The following is a 14648-nucleotide window of genomic DNA, read 5'->3' on the forward strand; positions in this document are numbered from 1 at the left end:
ATTCGTATGTATCTTAAGTATGATTAGTGAAATATGTTACTAGTCAGTGATGTATGCAATGGAGGAGGAAAGGATCTGGTCATCCTATCACATTATCTCCTAGCTTAGTTGCTCCATAAATGATACCTTATTGGTGTCACTTGTAAGGTTTCAACCTGTCTTCAGACAGTTGAATAAGCAATAATTACATTTAAGGATATACAGAAATTTTACTTTTAGTTTTCTATATTAATGTAGTGGGCATCTGTTCAGGAAGAATATTCATTACCATTTCTGTAATACCTACTCTACGTGCATCTCACTTCTTAGCAAGATGCTCCAATGCAACCTGCAACATATCATTACTCCTTAGTAGCAGTGGGCCAATGCAACCTACAACATATACAATTAAATTTAGGTATATGCAGTAACACTACTACAGTCAGATTACAAACAAGCTCTTGTTTGTAAACTCGGGTAGGAAGAGTTGTAGAAAATGGGCTGTGACACGGAAGTGGAGTGTTTCTGGATCCATGTTTATGTAACATGTTTTCATTCTTTACACGTGAGAAACGTTTCCCTAAAGTTTTGACATGTCTTTTTGTACACTCTGTATTTATGTTTTCAAATGCTGTACAAGAGATCTCGAAATTCTTCACCTTAAGTCATGTATGTACATACACCAATAACTGAAGTGAATTCGTAATTCATTTTAGAACCTACAGGTGAAGAAATATTTAAGATAATTTTAGCTTGCTATATTTGAATTCTAACATTGTTGTCGCCTTCTAAGTAACCTATAATGAAATAAAATTTGCATAATTATATTTAGATACATAAGTTTAATTTTCCATACAGTATCTTAATTCTGGAGGAAAGGAACTACCTACCCTATCCCATTATCTCCTGATTTAGTTGCCTCATAAGTGGTGCCTTGCCTGCCTTCGGACAGTTGACTAAACAACATCTTAAAATTCTAAGATTAACATTCTGTCTTCTGATGTGCCTGCAAGCAGGGTGCGAATTAACGGAGAGGATGGGGGGGGGGATTTCCCCCCTCTTGGAAAGTTATCCCCTCTCTCATAAATTCATATTAACATCCTTGCCAGGGATAACTTCTATCCCCCCTCACAAAATATAATTGTTTTAATACTAGTATATGTATTTTATACAGTAGAAATTAAACAAAGAAAATAATATTGATGTATTATCATCACTGGCAAGCTGACAACAATCAATAACTTAGAAATTACACATCTTATCTTAAGCCTGCTCATGAATATAATTATTATTATGATCAAGATGCAAGACAAGCAACTCAGTGCGACCAAGTGTTGAGCTGTATCGAATGAGGATAATAATAATTTTACGTATAGTATTCTCTATCTAGGATTCTACCCCCTTCTCATCAGAAATCTTAATTCGCACCCTGCCTGCAAGAGAGAAAAAAAAATGTTTCCGAGCCTCTTTTAATAATTTCCGAACTGGAAAGAAATATATCACTAATAAATAAACTAATTCGAACACTTACTTTCTAAACATTACACATATAGAATTAATTTCAAAGTGTCTTTTTTATTTCTTATTTGCTTTCACTTTCAAAATGAGTCATAAGATCTACGATTCATCATATTGTCAGAGCACTTATGTGGAAACATTACTCCTGCAAGTAGTAGTTCATAAACATTTTTGAAGCCTTCAATACAGGGAGTAAGAACACTGATCACTAAAAATGGAAAGAAGCAGATGGCAGCAATCCACCAGGATATCAATATTAGTACCAGAAGCCAGAAGAAGCCATTAAACACACTGCCTCCTGTTCCAGAACCCATGATGTTTCTGAAAGACAATAAGTAACAAATTGTAAGGAATTTTTCCAGTCTGCATAGGGACTATACATTCTGAAAAGCAATTTAAAGGAATGATTTTATGAAATCCCACAAACTAGAAATGCTATCTTCTTACGTAGTAAAGCATATACCGGTACTGCACGAATTTATTTTCAAATCTAATGCGAGAGTTACTAGTAAGCAATTACCATAGCAAATAGCAAACCTGGATAATAATAATATTTACTCATCTGTATAGTGAGTATGAATACTAGCATATTTTTAAGAGTTTATTATTCTGTCATTTTACATGTGTCACTATCATATTTTTTATTGGATATTTTACAATGCTTTATCAACTGCTATGGTTATCTAGCATCTGAATGAGATGAAGATGATAATGCCGGCGAAATGAGTCCAGGGTCCAGTGCCGAAAATTACTCAGCATTTGCTCTTAATGAGTTGAGGGGAAACCACAGAAAGACCTCAACCAGGTAACATGTTCCAACCAGGATTTGAACCCAGGCCCGCTCATTTCACGATCAGGCTAACTATTATTTTACAGTGGTGGACTTTTATCATTAATTGATTTGGAACAATTTTCTTTAATAATTTAATTTGACTTTTGTCAATACAAAATGCTAGTGAAACACTTAAACCAAGAGAATTAAGTTATGACAGTAAATGTCTTCACACTTAATAGTTCTTTTAGTGGTGAGATATTAAAAAGCATAAGTTCTTATGAATTGTTGTTAAGGGGTGATTTAGGTGATTGCATCTATCAGAACTACGATCAAATATGAACACTTTTACTCACTTTCTTATAAAATTATATGTGTTTAGGTGTTTATATGAAACTATCATTTTTCTGAAGGATGTCTGAACTATATCAACATACATTAAGAATGTTTTTTTAAACTGCTACATTATTAGTGATACAGTTATCTATCTTGCAATCACAGAGATTGTCAGGTCTGTCTGTTAAATTAGAACAGAAACGACATAAACTATTATAAGTTATACACATTCATAAGATAATACGCAGGTGAACAGTAGCCAATGACTAAGCCAGTGATTACACTAAAATCACGTCTGTGAAAGTAAAAACTTTTTGTCCTCTGTTGCAAATAAGTTACCGCTACACATTTTTTCACTTATTGAAAATCATATTGGGAATTGAGAGAGTATTTTTTATTTTGATTCCAGACCCGAATGTTCTTTTCTGACTGACTTTCGGAATAACTACAAAATGTTTATGGTCCCATAAATGAGAATTAAACTGTATTTTTGGTGAGATAATCAACTCACTCATTATTGTCTGCTCTCATATGAGCTGACACTCACAATAGTGTGATCTTATTGTGTTTTGACAGTTGAAAAAGAGAGTCACAGCATTAAAGAACAGACGTATAACAATGAATGTCTCATCAACCTGTGAAGTAAACCAACATAATACAACTTTTTAGGATTCAATATATGAAATGTTAAAAGTAATTAATTGTTACAATGATGAAGCTCATTTGCCTAACAACTTTCAAACCACACAGGTTATTCAGAGCTGATGATATGATGAAGTGACAATGGTGAGAATGGAACATGAAATTGAAACCTGCCCTTTTGGTGATAAACTGTCTGCTGACCCCATGCTACAGCTGGAGCTACATGATACTGAAGTGATATGAATAAAACATTCTTCTCATAAAACCTGATATTTTAAACATGTTCTACTCACATAGAAATGTGCACTACGTGTTTAATGATACAACTCTTGGTAGGTGTGCAGGTTGTTAGTAGGCTTAATTTTGAATATATTAATTACTATTTCTTAACAAATGGGTCAAATAATGAAGGAAAAAAATTAAGTTTAAAAAACTTATTACTACAGAAACCAAAAAATTAAATGAATGCCTTCTCAATGTGCAATGGGATGTACACTTTCTACGAAATGTCCTAAATATCTGTCATATAGCAGTTGAAATAAGTAGCCTATAGATAACTCATAACTGAAAAAAACGAGTTATCTAGTTACAGTACTGGACCCACGTGTGTATATTGTGATTCACAAGATCAGTTGTTATAATTTGATTGCATCTTTATGAATACATACATATTGCACGGATTACCATACCTTACCAAATATTACTAATTTTGAAGATAGTTCACTCATTTTTAAACTATAAATTACCAGTCAATATGAGAAAATTGTTATTAAGGCCAATCTTCGATACTTCCCCACAACACACAAGGGATTGACGTCTGATTTGCGTTTCGTTATGGATTAGATGGATTAAATGAGGCAATAGGATGAGGTATGTGAAAAAGTTTGAATGATTTAAGTACATTTTCTTTCCCAAGTGTAGTGTGGGGAGATATCGAAGTTGCACCTTGTGTTAATATATAATTAAAAAACAAAACCTTAATATAAAAACTACTTAAATTCTTTATGAAAATTCTATATACAATAATCTCTACATATATGTATGTATATATAAAATAATATAATACAATAGAATATAACTACATGGATGATATACAACAGCCCACACAAAAATATCACGAGTTCATGACTTACTAGTCTACATCACAGATCATTTTCTCTGCCTACTACAAATGTTTGAAAAGTTCATGGCCTGAAATAAAAATGCAACTGTAATTATTTTAAAACAATTTTATTTTTCAACACAATCCCCTTTGAAATTAATACACTTAGTGCAATGGTGCTGCAATACTTTCTTACAAAAAGATTCTTCAAGCTGTGATAATCTACTCGTCTGATGAATATAATTTTCCAGCCGAAACAAAAAAGTCATAGGTTGCCAGATACAGTGAATAGTGGGGATGTGGCAACAATAAATTAGAACCGCAGTTTGCATAGTTCAGCAAACGCGATTGTGGATGTGTGAAAGCAGATTTTCATGATGAAACAGTACTTTCTTTTTGGTCATACCTGGCCTTTTTTTGCGGAATTTTTCGTTTGAATTACCACAAGATATTTGAATAGTATTCTCTGTATATAGCTTTCCCCTTTGCTAGACAATAATCAATTATGGTTATTCCCTTAGAATACCACAACAATGACGCCATGATTTTTGCACCAGATGAAACAGCATTTGTTTTCTTTGGAGGCATAGATTCATTGTGTTTCCATTACATTGACTGTTCATAGTTTGTTAAATCTGTGGTCACAAAGCTCTTCATAAAATCAGATGTATTTTTTCTCTCCGATCGAGCCAGACATTCTTTCGAAATCAGACACTGGACACAATTTTGCTTCAGTGATTAAACATGGCACCCAACTTGCAGAGACCTTGGACATATGCAACTCATTGTGGTGCGCCCATCCAGTTGGGATGCGCATTTCCTCATTAATTTCCCGTACTTTTAGTCGACAATCATTCAACACCACATTGTGGATTTTGTTAATGTCCTCACTGGTTCTTGTTACTGGACAATGGACACTGCAGGGTTGCCTTCAACCCATGTTTAAATAGGGCTGTTCATTTTTTTCACAGTCGAAAATGGAACTGATTCCCGCATTGTCGTATTCATGACTGCATTTAATTTCTGTTGGACTCGTCCTCCTTTTTACGAAATATTTAATGATGGTAAGATGCTCGATGTTTGCCATTTTGGAAAATTTTCTCGCTCACTAATATAAATATTCAACTACTGATATACAAAATGTAATCATCAGGTATTTATAATTTTCACGTAAGTTACAATCTAATAAAAGACGAACGCTAACAATCTTGGTATTGTTGACGCGATTCCAGTGTCAGCCATGAACTTTTCAAACATCCCTCGTATATAATTTATAACATCTGGGACAATTTTATGCTATATTCTAAATAATACTTAAAACATACATTACCAAATTATGAAGATCGTATTCCTGTTCTTTGTACACAAGCGAGAGACAAATGCTTGTCACCTTACTGGAATTACACTAAAGTAACTTGAAATTGCTTTGCCTGTTGCTGGTATGAAAAAGAAACGTAAAAATGAACGAGAATATGTATTGCAATCTCTTTCTATTTAATGCAATATGTATAATGGAATTATAAACATATGTAAGGTAATAAGACATTGTATTTAACTGATACATATGTATCATACACACATTTGTATTAATTACTTCTCGTAATATAGTCTGTAAAAATGAATATCCAATGACGTAATACAAATGGTAAGATAATGTGTCATAGATTTTAATTAGTGTCCAATATTCTCTGAAATAGGGCAGTAACTCATTAGTCATTAAAGTGAAGAGAAACTTACAGTATAATGAAAAACGAATCACTACAAATATATTAGAAAACTTCATAAGACTGAAGATTTGGGTACCGTAAGACAGGGTGAATAGGGACGAATTTTTACTATTTTTTATTTCTTTGTGTCAAAGAGTAAATTTAATAATAAGAGTATTTTATTTCTTCACTCCTTATGAATTAAAACGTCAATTCTCTTATTACATTTACTCTTTGTCACAAAGAAATAAAAAAATTAGTACAAATCAATCAATCAATCAATCAATCAATCAATCAATCAATCAATCTCTATTCACCCCATTTTACGGTGCTTTTTGTCTTAAGGCAAATTGTGAAAGAGCGCAATTTTTAAGGGGGTGGGGGAAATTAATGCCCAGGAAAAAGAAAGTATCTCAACACCAGAAAGTTAGTAAAGGGGTGTCTCTTCTTTGAAGATACTGTAATACTGTATAAGAACAATACTGAATGCCTCATCAAAATACAGCAGCCACAAATGATCTAGTTTGCATTACCTTCAAAGGCATTTTCAGTATATACAGGTAAACTCAGGGATACGTAAAACGTGTATTTCCACAGAAATCTTGAATTTGATTTTTTAAAGTATCACAAAATACCTTATTTTTCCTTTTCTTTATCATAGTACATCATTTTCAAAACAGCATTAACTCAAGGTGTTTTAACTTCCAAGACGCCATAAGGACACTGATATTACGTCAGATCTTTTCATGGATGAACAAAAGTAAACATATTACCAAAGTAAAAAAGTCCGCAACTGATATAGCTCAGGTGGTAGACACGTTTGTTCAATTTCTGCTTAGATTGATTAGCTGGCTGGGGTTTCCCCCCCCCCCCCCCAAGATTTTCCCTAACTGTAAGGTGAATGTTAGATGATAACATGGCAAATCCTCAGCCTCATCTTGCTCCACCAATTGCATCAACACTAAATAACTTAGTAGTTGATATACTTACTTATGACTTTTAAGGAACCTGAAGGTTCATTGCCACCCTCACATAAGCCTGCCATTGGTCCCTATCCTGAGCAAAATTAATCCAGTCTCTATCATATCCCACCTCCCTCAAATCCATTTTAATATTATCCTCTCATCTATGTCTTGGCCTCCCAACTAACACTCTATATGCATTTCTGGATTCGCCCATATGAGCTACATGCCCTGCCAATCTCAAACGTCTGGATTTAATGTTCCTAATAATGTCAGGTGAAGAATAAAATGCATGCAGATCTGCATTATGTAACTTTCTCTATTCTCCTGTAACTTCATCCCTCTTAGCCCCAAATATTTTCCTAAGCACCTTTTTCTCAAACTCCTTTAACCTGTTTTCCTCTCTCAAAGTGACAGTCGAAGTTTCACAATCATACAGAACTGGTAATATAATTTGTTTCATAAATTCTAACTTTCAGCTTTTTTGTGAGCAAACTAGATGACAAAAGCTTCTCAATCGAATAATAACACGCATCTCCCATATTTATTCTGCGTTTAATTTCCTCCCAAGTATCATTTATATTTCTTACTGTTACTCCAAGATATTTGAACTTTTCTACCTCTTCAAAGGAAAAATTTCCAATTTTTATATTACCATTTCGTACAATATTCTAGTCACGAAACATAATCATAATCATATACTTTATCTTTTTGGGATTTATTTTTAAACCTATCTCTTTACCTGCTTCAAGTAAAATTCCTTTGCTTTCCCTAATAGTTCGCATAAACAAGCAGCTGATGTAACCCGTTCATTTCCAAACCCTCTCTGTTATCCTGGACTTTCCTAATGACATATTCTAGACCAAAGTTAAAAAGTAAAGGTGATAGTGCATCTCCTTGCCACCCTCACATAAGCTCACCATCAGTCCCGGTCCTAAGCAAGATTAATCCAGTTCCTACCATCATATCCCAACTCCCTCAAATCCATTTTAATATTATCCTCCCAACTAACACTCTATATGCAATTCTGGATTCACCCATACATGCTACATGCCCTGCCCATTTCAAACATCTGGATTTTGATAGCATTTGCTCCCCTTTTTCTATCGATTCTAGACAAGATGATACTACTTTAAGGAATGAAAACATTTACTCATTATTAAATACTCCTTCCTTAAAACTTTACACAGAACTTTGCATATTTCCAGTATAATGCAGCCCAGAGCCTGAATAGAAATTCCTGCAAAAAACTTAAGATCTTATGTAACTATGTCCAGTGGTGAGGAAACTGGGAGTAGCATAAGCCATTCTTCCACAGCCAGATCCTATACTTAGTCTCACTGAAGTGTCTTGTTTTGTAAGACGGGGTTACATTAAATTTAAAAGTTCGTCAAAGGTCTCTCCATTCATCCATCAGTAATTCTTAAAATCTTCCAGATTATTCTCTCTTACTTCTCTCAATAGATGCATGTGACAATACGGATCTTTCAGCCATATTCTTCTGCCATAAACATCGAATTGTTTTCTATTACTGTGACCAGAATTAATGAAGTCTCTAACAATCTATCATCCATGCCTAGATTTGGATCCAATAACATGCATGTAACGACTAGATTACCAGGACAGCAGAACTGCAATTAAATTATGCCATTAAATTAGAGGTGTAAAATAATAGCGTTAATTATATGAAGAAATAATGTTTAACAGCTAAGCCCATAAAAATCATTTGAATGGCCGCCATTTTGAAAATGATGAGACCGTAACCCAAGAGGTCACTCGTTGACTGCTGCCAAAAGATTTCTTTGTTGCTGGCTTTCAAGGACTGTGAAGAGATAAGTGTCTGAATGTACAGAGTGAATATGTTGAAAAGTAAAATAAATTTCAGGCAGTTACTCTGAGTACTATTGTATCTATTTCATTTTGCGACTTATTTATTGACTTATCCTTGTATCTTTCACTACCTCGAACCCATAACATGTACCATCTCTCTATTCCTCCGCACAAATCATGCTTCTACAGCTCATCTTTCAGTATACTGCTTCCACAATTTTGGAATTCTTTCCTTCACCTTGTCAGAGACTGTCAGTGTAAGTGCAAATTGAAGAATCACTTATCATGGAATTGCTTACTAAAAACCTGTTGAGTTGCACTACTTCAGCTTAAGTCAATATACCCATAATAACTATCCTATTAAGACATATTGTCAGTTTCACCCTTAACGTGTAGTGTAATTATTATCATCATCATCATCATCATCATCATCATCATCATCATCGCTGTTACTGTTATTTCCCCTCCCTATATTTTCATTTTATATTTATAAATTCTGTTTTGATCTTGTTGATCCTATAATGGATTTTCATGTAATTTGCATTATTTACTGTTACTATTTGTATTTGTTGTATTTATATGTTATCTGGTAGGATAGAAGAGAAGGCTCTATGGACTTACTCCTGCCAGGTTAAATAAACAGATAAAACTCCCATAATGGCATTGGCAATTACACATTTTTTCCTGTTCTCTAATCCATTTTGCTGCATTTCAATGCTCTGGCTTTGCCTCTACTCATAAGAAATACTAAAGTCACCGAAGGAAAGACAAAATCACATTGAAAATTTATATATGACAATGCGCCATTCCAGATGACAGGCCAAATGACAGTTTTTGACCATACAGTCACGGTCTTTCACTCAGAAACAGAACACACCATACTATCACATGCTAAATCTCCAGATGAATTCATTACTGCATATGGACGAAGGCAGTTTTTTCCACGTGCCATTCTTTTGTGTGCGCCAACTGTGCTGTTCCAATACACCACGATTTTACAGTGGAAAGAATGTGTATGTATGGCCACCTACTGTCATCATTAGTGCCATGTGTTTTATGATGTAGCATATATTTTTTGGTAAGACTGATATGTTCCTTAAATATATATAAATGCTTGTTATGAAAAAACTAACTGATTTAAAGTACAGTGAAACCTCTCCTTACGCACACCCCCAAGATATGGACACTCCTCATATACGGACAGATTTTTATGTCCCAACTGAAATAGTATAGAAAAAGTGATAAATTTAACTCTCGGTTACAGACACTCTCAAACACGGACAGCTGTTTCACAGGCCTAAAGCTTGCTTTACCTCCTGACGGTGGACAGAACTTGGATTTCAAGACCTAATGTGTTACAAAAATTGAAAATTTAGTTTTGAGAACTGTACAGAAATTCCTTAACATGAAAGAAGGCAATAAGGGTCTCGTAGGTTACACTAACCCAGCTGGCTACCCCTTGTTAGTTGAAGCGGGTGGATAAATAAAGTCATAAAATTTAACCTATCTGATGGGACCAAGGTTCCCGCGATCGTGAAATTGTATTCATCACATGATAAGAGTTAGTAGGATTATTCTCTTCACTTCAATCAGTTGTTCTGTTTCGAGAGACATGGCACTTGAACATAAAGGTTAAGTTAAAAACTGTAAATTATAGTAATGCATAACTGTAAACCTAGAATAAAACTACAGTAACACATTTCATTTAAAGCATGAAGGGATACATAATGCATGTTAGATTGGGGAGCCTCCCTCCCAATAAAGGACACCTTCCAGATGCGGACAGATTGTTATGTCCCTTCGATATCCATAAATGAGAGGTTTCACTGTACTTTGTTAAGTCATATTTATGCATATTTAACCATTTCTATGTGATAGAGCATATTTTAGTAATTTAATGGTCATATTCGGCATATTTTCATTCTTTCAAGAAGTAAAGAACTTTTTTCATACAATTTCTTTCTTCCACGTTCATTTGAGATGTTAAATTTCTCAGAATTAACATATTGTATTTTGTTTCGTGGAAAATGGTAAAATGTACTACTTCCCCTATTTCGTTTAAATTCACAATATGGACTTTACTCCTACGTACCAGTGAATAAATATTTGTGTAGGCCTATTATTTCACGACAAACAGGTAGCTACTGGAGCCTGTCTTTTTAATCTGGGTGTGGGACTCCAGACAAGGGTCTCAATGAGTTATTGAATCCTGCTGAAGTCGGAAGTGTGTGTACTGTAGTTCAGAAAAAATGCCAAAAGCAAAGTATTCAAGTAAAATTAAAACATGTTTCGATATGGTGAGAAAGTGTTTTCAAGTGATGGGAATATACTGTATTGTAAACTGTGTGATGTAAAAGCACCGCGGAGAAAACATTTAACGTTGAGCAGCATGCGAGAACAGAAAAACACAAACGTGGTGTACAACGAATTGAAAATGGAAAAACATTACAGCAAATGATCCTAGGGGAATCCTGCCATCTTATTCACCATTCCGTGAAGAACTTTGTACAGCCTTCCTTTGTGCCAACATTCCCATAAATAAACTGGATCATCCAAAACTTCGTGAATTCTTAGAAAAACACACAGGGAAATCTCTTCCTGTTTCTTCCATGATAAGAAAGGACTACATCAGCCGAAACTATGAAAAAACTATGCAACATATCAGACAATGGGTTGCAAAAAAAAATATATATGGGTTTCAATTGATAAAACCACAGACTCTATGGAAAGATACATTGCAAATGTTATTATGGGAACTTAGGAAGATGATGGTCCAGGTGAAAATTTTCTAATAAACTGTGAACATTTAGAAAAAGCCAATTTTTCCACCATTAGTAAAAGTATTCTACAGGTCTATGGGTGTCATATGGCCCGAAGGCATTCAGCATAACAATATACTGCTCTTTGTAATGGATCTGTGCCTTATATGGTGAAAGCTGCTGATTCACTCGAAGCATTACATAGTAAAATGATGCATGTGGCTTGTTGACTCACGCCTTATACAGAGTTGCAGAAGAAATTCCTAGTTAATTCAGTGCCATTGATTAATTAATTGGGTGTGTCCAAAAGGTCTTCTTGAAAGCCCCTTCATTTGTTGCATCATTTAGGTTGGTAACTCCATACATTTCCTTGCCGCCTTCTCTCATTTTGGCAAGATGGGGATCCTGGATTGATGCCTGCAACTATTACTGCAGAACTTCAAGGTTGTGAGAAACATCATTGATTCGTTTGACAGCAGGGAAGCCGTTTCAATTAGATTAGCCCAAGAATTAATGTCTAATTCCGACGTTTCAGATCAACTTTCATATATCAAATTCAATTTTGGGTTTCTTTCTGTTGCCATAACTGCTTTTGAGCAATCAGAAGTGCCACTAGTGAAGCAGATAGAACTAGTGAAAAAAAAAATGATGAATAACTTTGATGTTGTTTGTGGTAAAGTGGGGCAAGAAGTGTCAAATAAAATGGACAAGGTGTTAGAAAAAACAAAGGGTATCATACATTGTGTCCATTCCAATGATTTTGTCGGGTGAAAATTTTTCTCTTAATGACTCAGAATTAGATTCAAATGATATTGTCCATTTTAAATATGCCCCTCTTGTGTCAGCTGAAGTAGAAAAAAGTTTTTCGAAGTAGAAGACTTTGTTGGGTGACAATATGAAATCTTTTTATTTGAAAATTTGCACAAGGTATTCATTGTACACTGCAACTCAGGACTCATAAACTGAACTAAAAGAAGAATGCGAAAAAATCATAGCATATGCCAACTACTGATAATTTTAATAAAATAAAAAGCATCGTACAATATCAAATGTCATACTTTATCTTGCTTCTCATGTGCATTTTATTCTTAAATAAATAGTTCATTGTCATAAACTGATTTACTAACTTATTTTACAACTGAAATTATTACCTAATATAATATTAGGTCATATTTTTTATGTTATAGTGCATATTTCTTGAATTTTTAGGTCATAAGTGCAGTAGAGTAAGCGGACAGCTTCAAATACTTGGGGTGTACTATAAGAAGTAACATGAGCTGCTGCCAAGAAGTCAAAAGGAGAATAGCAATGGCAAAGGAAGGTTTTAATAGAAAAAGGAGCATCTTCTGCGGACCTCTGGAGAAAACTAAGGAAGAGACTAGTGAAGTGCTTTTGTGGAATGTAGCACTGTATGAGGCAGAAACATGGACATTACAGTGAAGTGAAGAGAAGCGACTAGAAGCATTTGAAATGTGGATATGGAGAAGGATGGAGCATGTAAAATGGACAGAGTAAGAAATGAAGTTGTGTTGGAAAGAGTGGATGAAGAAAGAATGATGCTGAAACTGATCAGAAAGAGGAAAAGGAATTGGCTGGGTCACTGGTTGAGAAGAAACTGCCTACTGAAGGATGCACTGGAAGGAATGATGAACGGGAGAAGAGTTCGATCAGATGATAGATGACATTAAAATATATGGATCATATGCGGAGACAAAGAGGAAGGCAGAAAATAGGAAAGATTGGAGAATGCTGGGTTTGTAGTGAAAGATCTGCCCTTGGGCAGAATCAATGAATAAATGAAAAGTGCATATTTTGGAGATTTTTAGGTCATAAAAACCCAGCCCTAGTCATCATTAGATGTTTACAATTAGTTATGGGTTATCTCAGAACACAGCCTCCTCCACATTGCCATAATTCCTCATCATGGATTCTTTCCCAGCTATAACCCCTTCCCCTTTAAGTCAGTTCTCGTTTGGTCCAGCCATCTGGTCCTAGATATTCCTCAGGTTCTTGTGCCTTTCACTGCCATTTCCATTGCTCTTCTGGGCATTCTTCATCCATCCTCTTCAGATGTTCAAACCATTTCAACCTAATTTTCTCAATTTTTTAAAACTACTAATGCCTTCTAAAAACTTCATTTCTCCTACATAAAGATTAATTTTTTTGGTCCTACAGAATATATGTTATGGTAACAATGATTATTAGAGGAGAAAAATTCGCTCCAGCGCTGGAGATCAAGCCAGGGTTCTTGGTTCTACACACCAAGTGTTCTAACCACTGAGTTACACCGAAGTTCAATCCACAACACCGGATCGAATACCTCTCCTCTTACCCTTTGTGGTCCGACTCCAAGTTCGACATATATTAAGGCAACTGCCATTACACAAGGAGCGCACTCAACTGAGTGACTGGTGGCCGTAATTCCACAGTAATATGCACTGTTGGGCGAAGAATCTATGTAAAGATTAATTTCTTAATTTAATAATCATTGTTACTGTAACAGATATATTCTGCAGGACCAAAAAAATTAATCTTTACGTAGATTATTTGCCCAAAAGTGCATATTACTGTGGAATCCTGGCCACCAAGTCACCCAGTTGAGTGCGCTCCTTGTATAATGGCAGTTGACTTAATATACAGTATGTCAACATATATGTTGAACTTGGAGTCAGGCCACAAAGGGAAAGAGGAGAGGGATTCGATCCGGTGCTGTGGATTGAACTTCGGTAACTCAGTAGAACCAAGGATCCGGGTTCGATCCCCAGTGCCAGAGCGAATTTTTCTCCTCTAACAATCATTGTTCATTTCTCATGCCTGAATTCTACTCGTGTCTTTTTTTTTAACCACAGTCCAAGTTTTAGTTCCACATGTGATTACAGCTATGTAATAGCACTAATACAAAATAATTTTAATTTCCTCTGATACATCCAAATTCCACAAACTAGTTTTACTGTACTGTAAAATTCAGCACACATTCCAAGTCTGTTAGTGATTTCTTCTTGAATTTTCTCTGTGTAAGAAATTCTACTTCGTAAATAATCT

General features: G+C 34.9%; 1 long non-coding RNA gene across 1 annotated transcript; it reads right to left on the bottom strand.

The window, feature by feature from the left end:
* Window positions 1-494: 494 nt before the first annotated feature.
* Window positions 495-14116, bottom strand: LOC138705897 (uncharacterized). Its single transcript, XR_011333849.1, has 2 exons — window positions 5680-14116; window positions 495-1818 (listed from the first exon to the last, which is right to left on the bottom strand). It is a non-coding gene; the product is annotated as an uncharacterized lncRNA (long non-coding RNA).
* Window positions 14117-14648: the final 532 nt, after the last annotated feature.

This window comes from Periplaneta americana, chromosome 9 (genome assembly GCF_040183065.1).
Source record: "Periplaneta americana isolate PAMFEO1 chromosome 9, P.americana_PAMFEO1_priV1, whole genome shotgun sequence".
Classification (NCBI taxonomy): Eukaryota; Metazoa; Arthropoda; class Insecta; order Blattodea; family Blattidae; genus Periplaneta; species Periplaneta americana.